We start from the raw sequence: 20,623 nt of genomic DNA on the forward strand, positions 1-20,623 counted from the left end.
GGGTCCACTGCTGTGGTCACTTCATGAATGTAAAACTGGTGGAAGGAAGGGGTGATGAAAGGGAGGAGAGGAAGAAAACTAGGGGAGAAAGGGGAAGGAGAATGGGAAAGGGAGGGAGGGAGGAGGATGTCAACTTCTCAGGGACAGGTTTTGTAAGTCCTAGATAAAGGGGCTGACTAGCACGGAAACACTGAATCTTACAGTTGGAAAGGATGTCAGAGGCCAACTAGTGCAACCCGTGTCTGAGGATGAATGCTCTCTGTGACCTCCTAGACTACTGCTCATTCTTTCTTAAAAAAAAAAAACCTTTGAAAACAGCCTAAGAGAGAATTAAGGTTTTTTGACAACCAAGTCACAATGTTTATTTATATTTAGTTTTTGTCAATGAAATTCCATGTCAATTCCCACGTGCACTGTTTTGTTATTGCAGATCTCCACCTGCTACTTGCCTAAATGATTTCTTTAACTTGTGTCTGCTGGTGGATATTTAGCCCTGTTTATTATTAGGCTTTTGTGGTTAAACTCAACATCTTGTTTCAGCATTTCCAGATGTGTTGGGATCTTGTTTCTGATTTACTCCTGCTTGCTTCATGTGATATGCAATTTTAATAAATGTATCATCTCTATGCTTGTGTCCCCATAGAATTTAAGGTTCTCAAGAGCAAAAATTGGTTTGTTTTATGTTGCTTTTATTCCTACTGTCTGACCTAGTTGAATGAACGAATGCAAGTCATTGAAGAAAACATAGTACAGAAACTTCACCAGAGTCCTCTCTCCAAGTTGAGAATAATCTGCATAATCTGGGTAAGGTGGTTGTGTGGCCTCCATTTGTCTTTTTTATACCCTAATATCATGAGAGACTTTGGCAAATGCCTGATAAAACACAGATATAATGTGTCCATGGCTATTCCTCAGTCTGGTCAATGGTGTTAATGAAATGGTGGCTCTTGGGTCAGATTGTTCCTGGTACACTGATGATGATGATGATGGCCTCCAAATGATTCTGGTAAATTAACTTCTGGGAATGCTATCACCACCACTGAGGAGGCCATTGAATCAAGAAACCTTCCTTTGGCCTCTTCAGCTCAACAAGCTGAACTGGAAGCTCTGACACCATCTTGTGAATTGCCAAAAGGGAAATGAGTGGACATTTACACGGATAGCAGGTATGCTTTTGGGGTGGCACATGATTTCAGGATGTTGTGTTACTTAAACTGGTACTCTCATTAAAAATCCCTCTTGTTGCCAGCAGCAGTTGCTGTTATTAAATTTCCAGGACACTCCCATGAACACTCTCCCCATGCCCAGGGTAATGCCCTTGCTGACCTGCATGCCAAGCAAGCTGCTCAGAAACCCCCAATCCTTATAGGTCTGTCTTCCTTTACATCTGCTGGGCCCATGCTCAAATTAACATTCAACCTGGCAGAGCCTACTGCGGTCTAAGAGGCCATGTATTGTCCAGTCAGACTAAGATGAGAAGGTTGCAAAAAGGAAAAAAAACCTCTGGGCTCTGATATGGGAAAGTCACTGGAGCCTTGACAACCTGCTTAGTTTGGGCTGCAAATATTGTCTGGAGAAAATGAGAACATCTGCACATGACTTTTATCTACAATGTGAAATCTTTCCCAAATATCATGTTAACAAACCCCTAAGACCTCTGTCAGGGAAATTCCCTCCCCTTGGGCTATCTCTCAAGTCTGTCAGATTGATTCTATTTAGTTCCTCCCCTCCTCTAGTTATAAGTTTGTATTAGTCATGTTCTGCATGTTGTCCCTGATGGGTGGAAGCTTTTACTTGCAAACAAGCCACTGTGACAGACTTAGCCAAGCACCCTAATCCTCTTGTCTGGTAGAACTTATCAATGGAATTAAGATTCAACTTGCAAATTTTTGGATGATAAATTTAGCCATGGCTAAAAGCTTTAGTTCTTCTGAAATGTAGGGTGACCCCTTTTGGGAAATATTCTCTTTCACCCTTTGAAATCATCACTGGGCATCCTATGACCCTCCTTTTCCTCCCAGCGACTCCCCCACAACTAAGGTTCTGTCCTACTGCTGGGTTTCAGTCAAAACTTTTTGAGACCTTAACTACCTTGTTTCTCAGTCATTTTCTAGGGACTTAAACCTGAATTAGTCTACATTGCAGTTGGAACCCAAAGAAAAGGCCCTATTAAGTCCTGCTGACCAACCCCTCTGCTGAAAAACTGAAGGGAATTGACAGCTGGATGCACCTATGACATCTGAAGAAGGCTCCAATCCCCACAATGGACATCCCAGCCGACTATGAGTGATAGCAAACTCCATCTAACCTGGGAAAAGAAGCAGACAACAGCAGGGGTAGACCCCTTTCCCAAAACACTGGACGTAGCCTGAGAATCCTGTGTACCCTGTCCCAGCTTATATTATTTTAGAAGTTTTGCAACCCATGTGCCTGTGCCAGCTACTTAATGTACCCTACATGTTAGTCTTTCTGTATTATCTATTCCCATTAGCAAATTATTTTTTTAATTGGGAAATATGTAAAAAAATCAACCCCCCTTTATAAATAAAATCAACTTTACCAGGATATCTCTTGTTTCAACAAAACACTGGACCCTTGTCACATCTTTTTAGTCATCAACAGGATTCCAGACTTCCTTTTGGCCAAGAACATGAAATGACAACCACAACTGACTGAGAATTGACTGATCCTGCCCTGGTCTTTATTCCCAAGCCAATGAATTGCCTGTTGCTGACCCAGTATTACCATTATGGCTTCTCATTATTTTTATTTTTTTATTTATTTATTTATTTATTTATTTATTTATTTATTTATTTATTTATTTATTCATTTATTTATTCATTTATTTATTCATTTATTTATCTATTTATCTATCTATCTATTTATTTATCTATCTATTTATTTATTTATTTGTTTGTTTGTTTGTTTGTTTGTTTGTTTATTTATTTGTTTGTTTGTTTGTTTGTTTATTTGTTTATTTATTTATTTTGGTGAAGCAATTGGGGTTAAGTGACTTGCCCTGGGTCACACAGCCAGCCAGATTTGAACTCAGGTTCTCCTGAATCCAGGGCTGGTGCTCTATCCACTGCGCCACCTAGCTGCCCCTTCTCATCATTATCATTATCATTATCATTATCATTATCATTATCATTATCATTATTATCATCATCATCGTCATCATTATTATTATTATTTTAGTGAGGCAATTGGGGTTAAGTGACTTGCCCAGGGTCACACAGCTGGTAAGTGTCAAGTGTCCGAGGCCAGATTTGAACTCAGGTACTCCTGAATCCTGGGCCGGTGCTTTATCCACTGCGCCACCTAGCCGCCCCCCCCATTATTTTTTAAACCTCAAACTCACCCCTCCCAAAGGTAATCTCTTCCCTCTCTCTGTCATAATATCCTATATAAACTGTCCCTAATCCCACTCTTTGGGTACTCATAGCACTTGCTATATAGGGTACCATCAGGTGTACCTCTTTTGCCCTTATTAAAGACCTTAATTTTGTCATATCTATTGGTTTCATTAATTTCAAGATTGACCCATTTTACAGATGAGGAACCCAAGTCACAGAGAGGACAAGGGACTTCCCCAAGATCACACTAACAGGCAACTTTCAAAGTCAGGTCCAATGATTCCAGATCCAGTTCTTTCCACTGTTTCCCCCTCCATTCTCTCTGTGATGTTGCGTACTTACTAGAAGTTGGGTGGTGGGTGTGCCCTGGCTCAGCCTTTCTAACCAGGAAGAGTCCCTTCACTGACCTGAACCTTCATTTTCTCATCTATAAAATGGGGTTAATATTGGTCATACCTCCTCTTCCTCACAGGGCTGCTGTGAGATTTAACTGAGGTTATATAAAGAGCTCAACAAGCCTTATTTGAGTGCTTTATGAATGTTGGCCATAATTATTGGCAAATATATATTGTTCCTCCGTGCACAGACTGCCATCTCTACTTGTGGGCTATTGGGCAATATACTTCCAGTCTACAGGCTTAAAATGTCCTCCACTCTAATTTTCTGGTTCCCCATGGTTAGTGCCACCCCTCTAGCCCATGTCTTGTTTATACAGTTCTTGACAGGCATGTTGTCTCCTTCCTTTAGATTGGGAGCTCCCTGAAGGCAGGAATGATTTTGGTTTTTTTCACCTTTCCTTAGATCAGTTGTCACAATGTCTGGCACATATTAGACAGTTATGCCTTTTGATTGTAAAATGAAGAGGTTGGAGCAGATTAGACTTGGTCTGTCCTATAGCTAAAATTGTCTGATCCTAATGGAAGATTTTTCATGGTTCAGTCCCATCTACTTGGTAATCATGGCCCCATGGGAATGGGAAGCGAGCTGGTACAGTGGAGAAATCAGTAGAAACTTTGATTTAGAGTCACATACCCTGAATTCTAATCCTGGCCCTGATCACTATTGACTGTGTGACCCTGGGGAAGTCATTTCCCCTCCTCCTTTGCAGAAATGAGGGGGTACTCTTCTATGGTTTTTAAATTTCCTTCTAGTTCTAAAGTCTTTATCCTAGTTTTACCTTTTAGAAAAATGAGTTTCCAAGGATTTACACAGCTTACTTTTCATGAAATGTCACCAGATATAAAAATACTTAAGCATCCAAAGACCCTGGACAGCTCTGCCAGATTTCCCCCATGTAAGCCACCTAATCTAGTAATACACATAGAGCAGTGAGACACCACAGGGACAGAATAGCATAAGCACAGGCAGCTAGGTGGCACAGGGATTAGAGGGCTGGTCCTAAAGTCAGGAAGCCTTATCCTCCTGACTTTAAATCTGGCCTCAAACACTTATTAGATGTGTGACCCTGGGCCAGTCACTTAACCCTTTTTGCCTCAGTTTCTCATCTGTCAAATGAGCTGGAGAAGGACACAGCAAACCACTGCAATATTTTCTGCCAAAACAAACCCAAATGGGGTCCCAAAGACTCATATGACTGAAATGACTCAACCATTCATTCCATTGACGCTTCACAGTGTAAACACAGCATTCAACAGGAGGCCCAAGCTCCCCAGTGGAAGGTTGTCTAAACCCACTTCTGGGGCTGGAGTCCCATTAAGGAGCCACTCCCAAGCATCATCATGCCAACATAGAGATCTAAGGAGCATAATAAGGTTGAAGCTGGACCCCATCAAAGGGACGGTGGTCTGTTGTGCTGATCCCAAGGGCTTTGTCCTTGGTAGGTGTGTGACCTCCACCTAAGGATAAATCCTGGAGGGATAGATAAGACCATTGGAGAGGGAAGAAGAGTTGTCTTGACTTTTTGGAGCCCATCCAATCAGTCAAGCATTTATTAAGTGCCTGCTGTCTATGTACCAGGCACTGTGATCAAGGACAAATCCTTTATACTTTTCATTTTTTACCAGGTCAAAAATAGTCTGTCCTAGATTTGTTATGTTATTAGCCTGATTGCTAACAAGCAAGCTTAAGGTCCTTTACCCTTCTCTGTGGAGAATTAAAAGCCAGATTCTCATGTCCCCTGGGAAGCCATGGTTTGGTGGCAAAAGCTGCTTGGGAGGCAGAATTGTATTATGGAAGAAGTTTGGTTCCCATCGCATCAGAGACCCTGGCTTCAAATGTTGCCTCTGATGCTTACTACCTGTGTGCCGCTGGGCACCAACTTCACCTTACTGGGGCTCAGTTTCCTCCCCCCTGGCTAGGAGGAGACCAGTGAGGTCACCAGTGTCCAGGACAGTGTTTGTTCCATTCCTGATGTATGTCTCATAGCAACAGCTGTTTGCTTTATGTGTCTCCTAGTGCATCCTATTCTTTTTTTCCCCTTATTTTGCAGGGCAATGGGGGTTAAGTGACTTGCCCAGGGGCACACAGCTAGTAAGTGTCAAGTGTCTGAGGTCAGATTTGAACTCAGGCCCTCCTGAATCCAGGGCGGGTGCTTTATCCACTTCACTACCTAGCTGCCCAGTGCATCCTGTTCTGCAGTCAGCCTCTATGTTCCTCTTTCTCTGGATGTGCCTGTGTCTGTCTCTACATCTCTATGTATGTCTTTGTCTTGTTCTTTGTCTCTCAGCATATATGATACATATGCCTGTGTGTACATGATAGTTCATGGGTGGGTATCTCCTGATATTTTGTGGCCCCTGGTGATTTAGATCTGCTCCCAGCTGGCAGTGCAGGACAGAGCTGGGAAGAAGCCCTCCCCTCCTCCCACCTAGAGATCATAATGGAGGCCAGATAAGGAGGTAGCCCGAGTGCCAGCAATTCAGGATTGCAGGTGTTATAGGGCTAGCATACCTGAGGTATATCAAACAACCTTCTCCTTGAAAAACCAAACCAAAGGACAGACACACCTAACCAGGCTCCTGAACTCCTCAGGGAGATGGGATTGGGTGTGGCTGCTGCTTTTGTGGCATGAGGTTCAGAGAGATGGCTTGAGAGATCCAGAGCCACCCCTCACCCAACTTACCCCAGCCAAAACCAGTGGGGGATGGTCCTCTCCGAGTAGGGGAACTTTCCACAGTCAGACAATCACCTCATCTGACTACCATCAGACCTCTATAAAAGTATCTGCCATGGGGCAGCTAGGTGGCGCAGTGGATAAAGCACCAGCCCTGGAGTCAGAAGTACCTGAGTTCAAATCTGGCCCCAGACACTTAATACTTACTAGCTGTGTGACCCTGGGCAAGTCACTTAGCCCCAACTGCCTCACTAAAAAAATAAAAAAATAAAAGAATCTGCCTATCTCCTGCTTGAGGAGATGGGTATCTCAGAGCCATGCCTCTGTGTCATGCCTTCTCCCCATGAGAAAAAGTCCAAGGATTTCTCTCTTGGTTTCCCTTCCCTATCCCCTAAATAAACTATTATTTTATTCTAATTGATTTTGTGTGCAAGAGGGTATAATTCTTTAAAGAGGAACTCCTAATGACCCCTACCCCTATCCCTTTCACAAACCCCCACTCTATTTCCCCATAACACAGATATCCTTGGCAACCACCAGTGACCATGTCAACCAGTGATTAGAACTAGCAGAAGCTGCCTTCCTAGACATTACATTTTGCCTCTAGAGAGATTATATTCCATCAAAGATTGGGTGCTAACTTGATCTGGATTTCCCCTGGAAAAGGTGTGGGACCACCATCCTACTCCCTGCTCTTTGAACAAGCCAGTGGCAAGCTTCTTGGTGCCCAGGGGTTGGGCTTTTTGGCACAAAGGGCTTCAACATCTGCTTATGCTTTCTCATTTACATTGATTGAGTGATTCACCTCACCCATAATTTACACTGATTCAGCCAAACCAGCTAGCTCCAGCCACTCATACAATGGAAGGGAGTTGAGCTCTGCTGGGTTTACATGAGTCCATTCTTTCAAATGCCTTCCTGCAATGCTATACAGTGTTCTCACAACCCTCCCCACTCTGGCTGTCTGTCTCTGTGCTCAGGGCCTTTCTCTTGTCCCAGTCAGAGGTCCCTCTACAGCAATGACATTCTTCTGCCTTCCAAGGTCCCTTTCAGCTCTGGCATTCTGTGATGCTAAGATGATCCTCCCAACCTCTGAGATTTTCTGTTCCAGGGTCCCTTGCAGCCCTGACATTCCATGTTCTCTGATCTCTGGAAATTCCTAGATCTTACATTCTGTGATCTAAGGATGCCAGCCCTGACATTCCATGGTCTCTGATCTAAATGTAACACCACCTGACAAGCACGAGCTCAGGTTTAAAGTGAGCCTAGAGCTAATATAATGCCCCACCTCGGTCCACTTGGTTCCCTGTTCTGCAACTTTAAGGAATTTCTTTTAGATGGAATATTAGGGGTTAGGAAAATTCCCAACATTTAGTCAGAAGTTGGACTCTCTGCTTAATCTGACACTTATTCCTGTTTTACCCCTGGCTTCTCTGTGGTTGAGGAAAAATTCAAATGACTAGAAACCTTTATGTAACTAAAAAGCAGATTCCTATAGTGTCTGTGACCAGACAGGTATTAAGAGGAGAAGGTGGAAGGAGCAGACCTCTTCTTGGAACCATCCTTAGACCTCAAGGAGGTGGGTACACTGGTGGCACCAGCCTGAGTTTTCTACTCTGAGATGTTCATAGAGCCAGTGTCCATCTTTAATATTTTCTTCTCTGCCAGAGCTTAGTTCCACCTTCTCTTTCTCCTTGGTTCTAACTGACCCAGGTCTTTAACTCTGCTCCTTCCTCTCTACTTCCAAACACTGCACCAGCCCTGGGTTCAGGACGACCTGAGTTCAAATGCAGCCTCAGACACTTGACACTTACTAGTTGTGTGACCCCGGGCAAGTCACTTAACCCTCGTTGTCCCACCCCCCAAAATAATAACGTATCAAGAAAGAAGTAAATAATACCAATTTCTACTTCCAAACCCTAGGAATCTCTATATGCTTCTGAAATGGGTCATCTCTTTTGTACAAATTCCTAAGGGCAGGAACAAATCCCTTAAGGCAGTACTTTTGGTTGATTCCAGAAGATAGATGCAGACACACCTGGTTCTGATTGATTGATCCATTCAGTAGTAGACCTAGTAGTAGTATTGCTGAGTCAAAGAGTATTTATGGTTTTATAGTCCCCCAAAAGCCTTCTTTTGGTGGGGGGAGCAATGAAGGTTAAGTGACTTGCCCAGGGTCACACAGCTAGCGTCAGGTGTCTGAGGTTGGATTTGACCTCGGGTCCTCCTGAATCCAAGGCCAGTGCTTTATCCACTGTGCCACCTAGCTGCCGCCAAAAGCCTTCTTATAGAAAAAGCCTTAGACTAGTCATTAGGAACTGGGATTGTAACTTGTGGCTGTGACTCCTCAAAAAGTTGTCCTGTCTTTGTGCCTCGGTCCCTTCATCTTGAAAATGGGCCATTTGTCCTCGATTATCTCTATCATCTCTTCCTGCTCTTCCATTCCATGTTCCAAGGTCCCTTCAAGGTCTCACATTCCAGGTCCTCTGTGCTCGCTGTCTCCAATTGGGATTCTGCTTGTCTAACACTGTCTGTTTGCAGGCTCCCCTCAGCTTGGACATTCTCTCTTAAAGGCCCTTTTCTTTTTGTCCCATTTATTTAGAATTTTATTTTTTCCCAAATTACATGTGTTAACCTGAAAATTAATGAAACAACCAATGTAGGAGAAATAAGGTCTTTAATCAGGGCAGAGGAGATATAACTTGGAATATCCATCCCAAAGAAGATGCTAGGAATACCCAAAGATGGGCACTGAGGACAGGGTTTATATGGGGTCACAGAATAGAGGGAGCTATGAGACTGCCCTTGGGAAAAGTAAGTTTCACACAGACAGAAACTACTTAATGTAAGTGGACCCTTTTACACAATAACCTAAAGTCCAGGAAGTAAGCTTGGGAATCTTTGGAGAGGGGATAGTTGTCTTTATCACATATAAAAACAATTTTTAACGTTGATTTTTAAAACTTTGTGTTCCAGATTCTCTTCCTCCCTCCCTCCCTCCCTCCCTCCCCAACCCCCTCTTAGGAATGCAAGCAATTCAATATAAGTTATAGATGTGCAGTTATGCAAAACATTCCCACGTTAGTCAGATTGTGAAAGAAAACAGACAAAAAAACTTTAAAGGCCCTTTTCAACTCAGACACTGTCTGTTCTGTGGATGGAGAAAAAGAAGCCACAGTCTGGAGCTTTTGTTTTCTCCAAAGGCCCCTGTATTGTCAGGGCTGTGAGAAACTCATTCAGCCCCATTCTCTGAGGATGCTAAAGGCGTCATTGTGCCATTTGAATAGAGGCCAAGGCTTCTAACTGGGAGAAAGGTCCTAATAGGGGCCTGGTTTGAATGCTTGATTTGAATTGCAGAAGATCTGAGCCCCACACGCAGGTGGTCACTATGTGACCCTAGGGAATGCACTTAACCTCTCTGTGCCTCTGATTCTTTATCTGCAGAATGAGAGGGACACTAGATCTCCGGGACCCTAAGGTCCTTTCCAGCTATAAAATCTATGAGGCTTTCATCCTCTAATTATCTAGTTCAACCTCCCTCCCCACCCCCAACGCAAACACAGGTGGATGGGGACTGCATTATTTTGGGGAACTTGATTCACTGGCAAGGGGGAAAGTGCTTTAGTGCCCCTCCTGTCATCAATGTGGCCAAAAATATCCTAATCTAAATCTCGGTTGATTCTAGAATCCTCCAGGCTGTCTGGGGCTGGAGCTATCAATATCTGGGTGCTGGTTTAGATATGCTAAATTTGTACTAAGGGGAGATTGTTTGAAGGATCCTGCCCAGCAAACGCACCCACGGAGGTGCTCCATTTTGAACCAGGGGTGGGCAGGCAGGGAGCATAAAGAGGGAAGAAGTCCAGTTGAGAGTCTCTGGGAAGAGAGATTTCCTGGGCTGATTGAGGGAAGCAGCCTTGGGGAAAGGCTTGAGATCTCGAGAGGAGGAGGGGTTGGGCAAATTTGTTAGGGATGAAGTTTGTTTTAACATAATGAAAAACTGAATTTTCCCAAGTAGAATGACCTAGGTTGGGAGGCAGTGACTTCCCCATTATTGAAGGACTCCAAGCAGATATCAGATGGTATCTTGTCAGGGATATCACAGAGAGGATTCATTGTGTGTTAGGTAGGAAATGAGAGGCTGACTCTCAGTCTTTTCCTTTGACTGTTATGCAAAATACCTTCTCACCCCTCTTACTCCCCTTTCCACATAACCCTACCCCTCTCTTACTGGCCCAGAATCCTGGCTTCCTTTCCCACCTCACTGTGAAAGCTCTCCTTCCCAGACCTAGGTCTCTCTCATGCCTAGATTTTCCTGCTGTTTGCTGTACTTGGAGTACTCACTTTCCTGCCTTTCCTGATTCCTGTGGATCTTTCATCTCTGCAAAGGAATGGTGAGGCTTGTCTTCTTCCTCTTTCCAAGGGCCATGCTCATTGAGTTTGGTATCACTCATACAGAATTGGTCTCCATCAGTAGGATGTACTTTTCTGTGGAGGAAGGAACTGTCTCCTTTTTATCTTTGGATTCCTAGCACCCACAGAAGCGTGTGGCCTACAGTATGCTGTTAAGAAATGTTTCTTGACTATTTTAGTGGCCTTGAAGATTATGGGATAGTCTTTTCCTGCCATCTGGTGGTGATTTTAAAAAAAAATGGCATTGAAGAATATTACGTCACGGTCTTTTGTGGCATCTAGTGGTCATAGTCGGCATTGCAGAATTTAGTAACTGGTTGTTCTCTTGTGGACAGAGGGAGTATTGCACCGAAAATAGGAAATAAATGCAAAAACTGTCTGATCTTTGTTTTTAAGGAAATTTATGAAAAAAATAGCAAGTTTGAATGAGACTTTGCCGGTTTGAAATCAGGCATTGAGGAAAATATTTGCCCAGTTGCCCAGGGCTTGTTGTTATTCAGTCACTCAGTGATGTCCAACTTTACATGATGCCATCTGTGGGGTTTTCTTACCAAAGATACTGGGGGGTTTGCTCTTTCCTTCTCCAGTAGGTTCCCATTTTACAGAAGAGGACCTGAGGAAAATAAGGGTTAAGTGATCTGCCAAGGGTCACATAGCTAGCAAGTGTCTAAAGCCAACTTGAACCCAGATCTTCCTGGCTCCTAGCCCCATGTTCTATCCACTGCACCACCTAACTGCCCTGTCCAGGGCTAGTAAAAGAGAAAACACAGAAAACCTTCAATAACGCTGGGAGTACACAAAATCAGATTGTGAAGCTATGTCTGTAGTCATTGCCTTCAGTAGTAGGGCTGAGATTCCAATTCTGCTTTTCTACTTCCAAATGCCATCTTCTTGCTCAGAGAAGTGATTTTCTTCAATTATATTAATAACCAATTAATAAATTAGGATTAACTCCTATTCACTCTATTTCCTCATTCAGAGACCAGCCCATGTAAGTCACTCAGTCTCTGCAGGACATTGCTGATAAATGAGATTTTCAAGATCTCATGGAAAATACTCCTTGATCTTTGGCAGCATCCTAACCAACAAGAACTTACTCCTGTTTAGAGTGTAAAGAGAAGCTAATCTAGGTGAATTACAGCCCTAAAACATCAAGTCTTTGCCCTTGCAGACACCCCCTCCCCAAGCCCACCACTGTGGTTTAGAGTAACCAAGGTCATGAAAGAGAAAACCTACCATGGTGGTCTCCATAGAGATGGATTCCTTTGTCCAGATTGCAGGAGGTGGCTGAGTTCCCTAATCAAGTCATGTTCTCAGCAGGAGAAGCTGAAGACTTTAGCCCACCTCCTCATTAATATACCCCCCCTTCCTTAATTGTTCACCAGTCAGGTTAATTTTCACCTGATTTTCCCCTCCTTTTCCAAAGATATTTAAGCATTCAAGGATCTCCATGGCTTTGTCTTTGGTAATGGAGAGAGGCCACAGACCATCAATTTATTTGTTATCAGCTAGCCTAATTAATCAACTGAACATTATGTGTAGCGTGTAGGCCTCCATCAGTCACAGAGCCTAACTGAACATCAATTACCCAGAAAGTCTGTCTCTCAGGCTTTTCCTTCATTTCATTGGCCCTGAACCATGGTCTCCATCCCTATCCAACGGATACACTCCTCTCTGAACAAAGCGATCTGTGTCCTTTCAGGTAAGACCAACATTGTCCAATGTATGGTGTATATCTGTGGCCTTAGTTCTCTCTCTACCCAGTTATTCCTTTAAGGCCTTCAGTGGATCCACAGGGTCATATGACCCTAGTTCTAGGGATGGAGGGGGGGGACCTCAGAGACCATCTAGTCCAATCCCCTCATGTTACAGAGGTGATTTGCCCAAGGTCATGCACAAGGTTTTAGATAGGGATATTAGAGGTTATCAATAGACAGCCTACTCAATTTATAGATGAGGAAACTGCGGCCCAGAGAGAAATGACTAGCTTAAGGTCACACATAGGAATATAGATCTGGGGCTGACAGGGATCTTCTCACTTTACTGATCTGGGAAATGAAGCACAGAGGCCTTAAGTGCCTTGCTCAGGGTAACACAGGTCATCAGTGACAGAGCAGGATTGGAGCCCAGGGCTCTTTGACTCCAAATCCAAGCTCCTTCCATTCTACCCACAATGGCCCCATTGCCAATCCCCACTTCCTCTTTCTGTGTCCAGGTGAGGAGCGTTGTTATCAAAAAGCAACGTCTAATTTGTTGACTCCAAGGTGAGGGGAAATGGTAAGGCAAACAATGGAGTAAGCCCATTTAGTCCTGGGAGCCAAGTTGAGACAACACTTTCCAGGGAGTGCTGTTCCCTCAATCCTCACCCTTCCTCTGTTTCATTCTCTACCTTCCCTTTTCCACAGAGCCTGGCCCTGTGCTGGACAGGCAGTAAGGGCTCATCAACTTTTTTTTTTCTAGAGTGAACTGACTTAAAGCCGGTGAAAAAGGAGATGATGGCTCAGATTTTCTTTGACCATCATCTACTCAGCACTTGCTCAGATTTTTGGAGCCTAACAAAGTCTTGCTAATAGTTGCAACTCCTCCACATAGACAAAGTTCTTAAGGATTTTTCTTCCTCTTCTGTCCCCTGCTAGATCTTGGAATAGAAAGGAAAACAAAATACTCTGTTGAAATTTGCATCACCTCTTTTTCAAATCACTGCAGATTCACTGTCTATGACTCTGTGGTGCTTTGAGACTGGTCACCTGGCAGCAAAGGTCAAATGGACTTCTGTGTCCTATTATCCTGTTTCCTTAGCACAGTTGATGTAGGAAGAATGATATTTTTTGGGTAGGGACCCCAGACCCAGGTTTTACAGACAGTCTGTCTTTGTGCTCTTTGATGAGACTCGATGGTGTGAAGAGGAGAGAGATGGCTGGAGAGATCCACAGCCATCCCTCACCCAACTCCCCCAGCCACCACCCGTGGGTGATGGTCCTCCCCAAGTAGGGGAACTTTCCGCAGTCAGATGATCACCCCATCAGACCACCACCATCAGTCCTCTATAAAAGTATCTGCCTGTCTCAGAGCCATGCCTCTGTGCCATGCCTTCTCCCCATGAGAAGAAGTCCAATGATTTCTCTCTTGGTTTCCTTTCCTGAGCCCTAAATAAACTATTATCTTATTCTATTGGATTTGTATGAAAGAGGGTATAATTCCTTAAAGAGGAATTCATAAGGATCCCTATCCCAAACTCCCATCAATTTCCCCCACAACAATAGGATGGTAAAGGAGATTTATATCATCTTTGGTGCTAAAATGATAAATTTTATGTCTCTTGCTATCTCATAAACTAAGCTTCAGGATAAATCCTTTCAAAATTCTCACATCAGCAAGAGGCAAAGCTGGGGTAAAGGAACTGACACCTTCAGGATAGAGTATTATGTGGCCAGGAAGACAAAAAATTCAGTTCAGGCCAATAAAGATCTACTGAGAGCTTGGCAGAGGATCCTTTCCATTTAGCGGAAGTTATTTTTCCTTTAACATCAAAACCCTTCCTTGTTCCTTTCATCTTAGAACTTCTAGGGAGATGAGAGTATCTTAGTGAGATGAGAGAATAGAAGGCAGCAGGACCTATAGGATGCAGCACTGAATTTCAAGTCAGGAAAACTTTGGTTCAAATCCTGCCTTAGACATTTACTTGCTGTGAGATCACAGGCAAGTCACTTGACTTCTGTGGTTTTCATTTTCCTCTTGTATGATAGAACTCAATGGGTTATGAGGTGTCTTCCATCCCTAGATCTAGGGTCCTGTGATCCCATGGACTCACTGAAGGTCTTAAAGGTAAAGAGGAACCCGAGGCAAAAGATATACACCATAAGCTTGGTAGTGCCTGAAAGAGCATAGAGGGAGACTGAAGAGAGAGAGAGAAAGAGAGATAGAAAGAGAGTGAGAGAAAAAGAGACAGGGAGAGAGAGACAGAGACTGAGATGGATAGAGACAGAGAGAGACAGAGACAGAGACAGAAAGACATTCAGATGGAACATAACAGTGGGAGACAGATGGTGAGCATTCATCAGAATCTGAAAGTAGAGCATTTGAATTGGCAACCAAGCCCAGCTCCTGAAGACAATGACTACAGCTGTAGCCTCACTATCAGATTTCATATATGTCCAAGGCTATTGTTGGGGTTTTATTTTTGTTTTATTTTTACTAGCCCTGCACACCAGGGAAAATATTTACCTGCATGCCTGATTTCACAGTGGTTCCTTCAAAACTAAGATCACCAAGAATTTTGGATTTATTTTCTCTGAATATTGCTCTTGTTTGTGGATAATACCAATGCCTTCCCCCATTAACTGGTACATTGAAGGCTGAAACCAACTGTGTCCACTGTAATGAATTCTTATCCTATATCACATGACCTTTGCTACAAGGAAGAGTTTAATAGGTAATTTTGATCTTGATGATTTAGCCAGATTTCCTATTTGCACTGAAAGCATTCATTACTAACTTCCTGTCAAAAAATTCAGGACTTCATTTATCTCCATTCTTTGCCCCTTCACCAGGAGTAAACTGTCCCACAGGTTAAAACCCAATAAGAGTAGACTCTAGAATTCATCTGAGTGTAAAATTAGGAGTTGGACACAAGATAAGTGCCTTAAAGTAACCATGAAATGATGATATTATTTGATGTCATTAAATCATGACATTTGAAGTATTTTTCCTTGTCGTAAATTTTTAAATAAACAGCAGTATCCTTTTTGTTTTTTGTTTTGTTTTTGGTGAGGCAATTGGGGTTAAGTGACTTGCCCAGGGTCACAGAGCTAGTAAGTGTCAAGTGTCTGAGGTCGGATTTGAACTCAGGACCTCCTGAATCCAGGGCCGGTGCTTTATGCACTGTGCCACCTAACTGCCCCCAATTGTTTCCTATTTATTTCATACACAGCTTATTTGTATGTATTGGATTGTTGTCTCCCCCTTAGAGTTGGAGCCCCTTGAGGGCAGGAATGGTTTTGTGTTTCTTTTTGTATCCCCAGCACTTAGCACAGTGCCTGGCAATTTGTAGGCACTTAATAAATGTTTATTGATTAATTGTATTGTTATCAAGTAATACATAATAAATCCCTAAAGGTACGACATAGCCAGGGTGGAAAGGGCTTTCAATGACAAACTGAGGTATCTGTATTTGATGCTAGTTGTACTGGGGAGCCACTCCATTTTATTGAACAGATTGACCAGGGCTTTTGGAAAATCCCTTTGGCTGCTGAGTAAATGAAGGATCAGAGAGGAGGAAAATCCTGATATGGAAAATCCAATGAGGAGGCTATAGAAACAGTCCAGGTGAGAAACAATGAGGTTTTGTGAGTGGACAGGCAATGCATGAAAGACACTCTGAGGAGGTGGTAGTCACAAAATTTGGCAGCTGATTGGATATGGGATTTAAGGAGAGGTGGGATCATGAGATAGAGCCAGGAAGGGAGGTTGAGGTTGGTGTCATGCAAATCAAGAGGAGACTCTGGGATGGAGCCAAGATGGGGAGGAAAGACATTAAACCCACAGGGCTCCTGATACAATAACCCCAAAAATAGCAATAAAAGAACCCTTGGGGTAGAAAAACACAGAAAAATATGGGCTGAGAGTTTTCTCCAGCTATAGATAGATTTCAGGGGGCTGTGCTGGGCCACGAATAAAGCCTAACCCTACAATCGGGGCAACACATGAGACACCCACCAGAGGAATTTGCCCCAGTGCCTCTGAATCAGCTGCAGCACCGGTGTCTTCTGGAACTGAGCGCACAGTCAGACTGAACGGCTGGCGGGGGTGGGGGTGGGGGGAAGTTCAGGGGTACCAGTGGACTGGTGGGAAGGAACCAGGAAGAAATTCTGAGTGGAGGAACCCAGGTGGGGGAGGGGAGCAGGGGAGCAGTCTCATCAGAAGCTGAGAACCACACCACAGAAAGCTTTGCTGGCTGGTTTCTTAGTAAATAGGCCTGAGGTCATCTCCTGACCTGAGAACAGGCCAGCTGAGATTAAAGCCTGCCCCCCCTCAACCCAAAACACCTGGGACCGTCTGAAACTGAGAACAGGAGTGGAGCGGAGAAGCAGCTCCACACCGCCCCACCCCCACCCCACAGTGGAGAGTTTAAAATTAAATGAAAGCGAGGCCAGGCAGGCTGAGAAGCAGCTCAACCATCCCCCAGGCTATGCTGTAGCTTGAACAGTGTGTCCTGGAAGCAGCATCACGCTTTAAAAAGGAGTTAAAAGCCAAGAAATAGTAAGCCAGGATGAGTAGGCAGAGAAAGCAGAAGACCATTGAAAACTTCTTTGGGGGTAAGGTAGACCACAATACAACCTCAGAAGAAGAAGATAATAACAGGGTCCAAGCTCCAACATCCAAAGCTTCCAAGAAAAATATGAACTGGTCTCAGGCCATGGAAACTCTCAAAAGGGACTTTGAAGAGAAAGTAGGAGAAATAGAAAGAAGATGTAGAGAAAAGGAGGAAAGAATGGAAAGGGAAATGAGAGCGATGTAGGAGAGTCATGAGAAAAAAGTCAACAGTTTGAAAAGCCAAATGGAAAAGGAGATTAAAAAACTGTCTGATGAAAATAACTGCCTAAGAATTAGGATTGAACAAATGGAAGCTTAGTGACCTTATGAGAAACCAAGACACAGTAAAGCAAATCCAATTGAATGAAAAAATAGAGGGCAATGTGAAATATCTCCTTGGAAAAAGCTGACCTAGAAAATAAATCTAGGAGAGATCATTTGAAAATCATTGGACTACCTGAAAACCATGACCAAAACAGAATCTTAGACATCGTCCTCCAAGAGATTGTGAGGGAAAATTGCCCCGATGTTCTAGAAGCAGAAGCTAAAATAGAAATTGAAAGAATCCACCGATCACCTCCTGAAAGAGATCCCAAAAGGAAAACCTCCAGGAATATTATAGCCAAATTACAGAACTCCCAGGTCAAGGAGAAAATACTGCAAGCAGCTAGAAAAAAGGAATTCAAATACTGTGGAGCTCCAATAAGGATAAAGCAAGATTTAGCAGCTCCTACATTAAAGGACCGAAGGGCATGGAATATGATATTCCAGAGGGCAAAGGAACTGGGACTTCAGTCAAAAATCACATACCTAGCAAAACTGAGTATAATTTTTCAGAGGCAAAAATGGGATTTCAGTGAGAAAGAGGTCTTTCAAGCATTCATGATTAAAAGACCTGAACCGAACAAAAAATTTGACTTTCAAATACAAGATCCTGGAGAAGCATAAAAAGGTAAACAGGACAAAGACTTTATGAGGGATATTAAAAGATCAAACAGTTTACATTCCTACATGGGAAAATAATACTTTGAAATCAGAAGAATTATCTCAGTAAGAAATTCAGGGGCAGCTAGGTGGCCCAGTGGATAGAGCTCTGGCCCTGGACTCAGGAGAACCTGAGTTCAAATGTGACCTCAGACACTTGACAATTACTAGCCGTGTGACCCTAGGCAAGTCACTTAATCCCAATTGCCTCACCAAAAAACAAAACAAAACAAAAAGTCTTCACGAGAGGAGACTCTGGGTGATTCTTTTCATGGCATATTGCCTTCAGAAACACCAGAATGGCTCAAAGTGTTTTGGTGACTCTCATAACCAAATACTGAATAGAAGGACATGGACAGATGAAGAGCAACTCAGCCAGGGACAGAGTCACAAGGGCACATAGACCTATACCAAAAGAGAGTTCCCTTAATAGTAATAAGAAAGCCTATTAAGGAAGGTATAGTTAGAATCTTGACCCATTGACAAGCTTGTGAGACAGTTTCAGTGACCTATTTTTTTTTGCTGGGCAATGAGGGTTAAGTGACTTGCCCAGGGTCACACAGCTAGTAAGTGTCAAGTAATGTCTGAGGCCAGGTTTGAACTCAGGTCCTCCTGAGTCCAGGGCCGCTGTTTTATCCACTGAACCACCTAACTGCCCCCTCTGCGACCTATTCTTATTACAACTGGGATCATTAAGCTTTAAGCCTGCCAGCCTTGTAGAAGAGGAGCCATTCTAGGTTTAGAGCTGGGATGGGGATGCTTATATAGCCACAAGGACAGCATTTAATTTGTTTTCTTTTTCTTTTTTGTGGGGCAATGAGGGTTAAGTGACTTGCCCAGGGTCACACAGCTAGTAAGTATCAAGTGACATTGTGACTGTTAAGAGGCCTTCTTCATCTTCTTCAGCAGTTTGTTTGATCAAGGTACCACCATGTCTGAGAGAGATTCATATCTTTTTTGCCACTGTGAATAGTTTGGCTTTGCAACTATCACCAGGAGAATGATGAGATACTCTGAATCCAGTACAAAATCTTCTTTGTTCACAGTATCAACTGATGTCCATGTAAAGAGATTTCCTGAGGATCTCTTTTCCAGATTCTCTAGGTTTCCTTTCAGAGTGCTGTGGGCAGCTGTTGGAGTTTTCAGGTATGTTTCTATTTGTGCCAGTTGCTTTGCTAACATGTCCACCATGGCCACAAGAGGCTTGGCAGGATACTTGGCCGTGTCCCATTCAAAGTGAGTCACAAAAGAAGTTGGTCCTATTGGCCGATAGGTTCTCATGAACTCTGCCCTTTGCATCTTCCAAAACTTCTACTTAGCCTCTGAGCCATCTTCTTTAGAAGGCTTTCGGCCAATATATCAAGTTTCCCCAACTCATCTGAGAGACCAACAAGAGAATGCCAGGTCCCCACCTTGAAATCAGGAATTGCAAATTTTGTGTTGTGGGACAGATCAGACTTGGAGGTTACTGTGTTCATCCATTCCAGAGCCTGCAAATTCGCCTTGTCTCCAGGAGCAGAAATGAACTGAAATTTGGATGACATGTTTAAAGTCTCCCCTTTTAGTCAAGGTTACTGGAGGAGAATGAAGGGGGCTTGCATGCCAAGGTGTGTGGGAAAGGCTGAGGGCACAGACACTGAAGGCGAGAGGCAGACTCGAACTCCTGTTCTGGATGATGTGTTCGATCTGCCTGGGCAATCCTGGTGTAATGGGGGAAAGGGGGTAAGGGGTAAGGGATAGGGGATAGGGGTAGGGGTTTGGGGTCCTTAGGAATTCCTCTTTAAAGAATTATACCATCTTGTACACAAAAGCAGTTAGAATAAGATAGTCATTTCTTTAGGGCAGGGGAAGGGAAGGGAAGGGAAACAACGAAAGAAGTCCTTGAACTTTTCATGGGGAGAAAGGCATGGCACATAGAGAGTAGCTCTGAGATACCAATCTCCTCGAGCAGGAGACAGGCAGGTACTTTTATAGAGGACTGATGGGGGTGACCATCTGACTGTGGAAAGTTCCTTTAGTGAGGGAGGACCATCCCCCACTGGTGGTGGCTGGAGGAGTTGGGTGAGGGGTGGCTGCAGATCTCTCAAGCCATCTCCTCAGGACACAAAGGAAGCAGCCACACCTAATCTTATCACCCCAGGGTTGAAGGAGACTAGAATGAAAGGTGGGGGTCCCAGATCTAGCTCAGTCAGATCTGGTTCCACTTATCTCTCTAGGCATGTCTGTCCTCTGGTTTAGTTTCTCAAGGAGAAGGTTCTTTGATGTGCCCCAGAGAACTTCTGGGGTACTATAGGCCCATAACACTGGGGTGGGGGCACCTTTGACCCTTCGAGGAATCGCTTTGGTAACTGCTCGAGGAGGGATGGGGGCGAGCTGGCCTGCCTCCTGCTGCTGGCTGCCGGGGTCACTGGAGGGTAAATGCTACCCCCTTTGCCCAGATCAGTCCCTGGTGTTCACCAGCCCTGGCTACCAGGAGGTTGCGGCTCCT

At 43.8% G+C, this 20,623-nt stretch overlaps 1 pseudogene; it reads right to left on the reverse strand.

Annotated features, from left to right (window-relative positions):
• Positions 1-18,985: 18,985 nt before the first annotated feature.
• LOC122734017 lies at positions 18,986-19,679 on the reverse strand (annotated as a pseudogene).
• Between the last annotated feature and the right edge of the window lie 944 nt (positions 19,680-20,623).

The sequence above is a fragment of the Dromiciops gliroides genome, chromosome X, assembly GCF_019393635.1.
Source record: "Dromiciops gliroides isolate mDroGli1 chromosome X, mDroGli1.pri, whole genome shotgun sequence".
Lineage (NCBI taxonomy): Eukaryota > Metazoa > Chordata > Mammalia > Microbiotheria > Microbiotheriidae > Dromiciops > Dromiciops gliroides.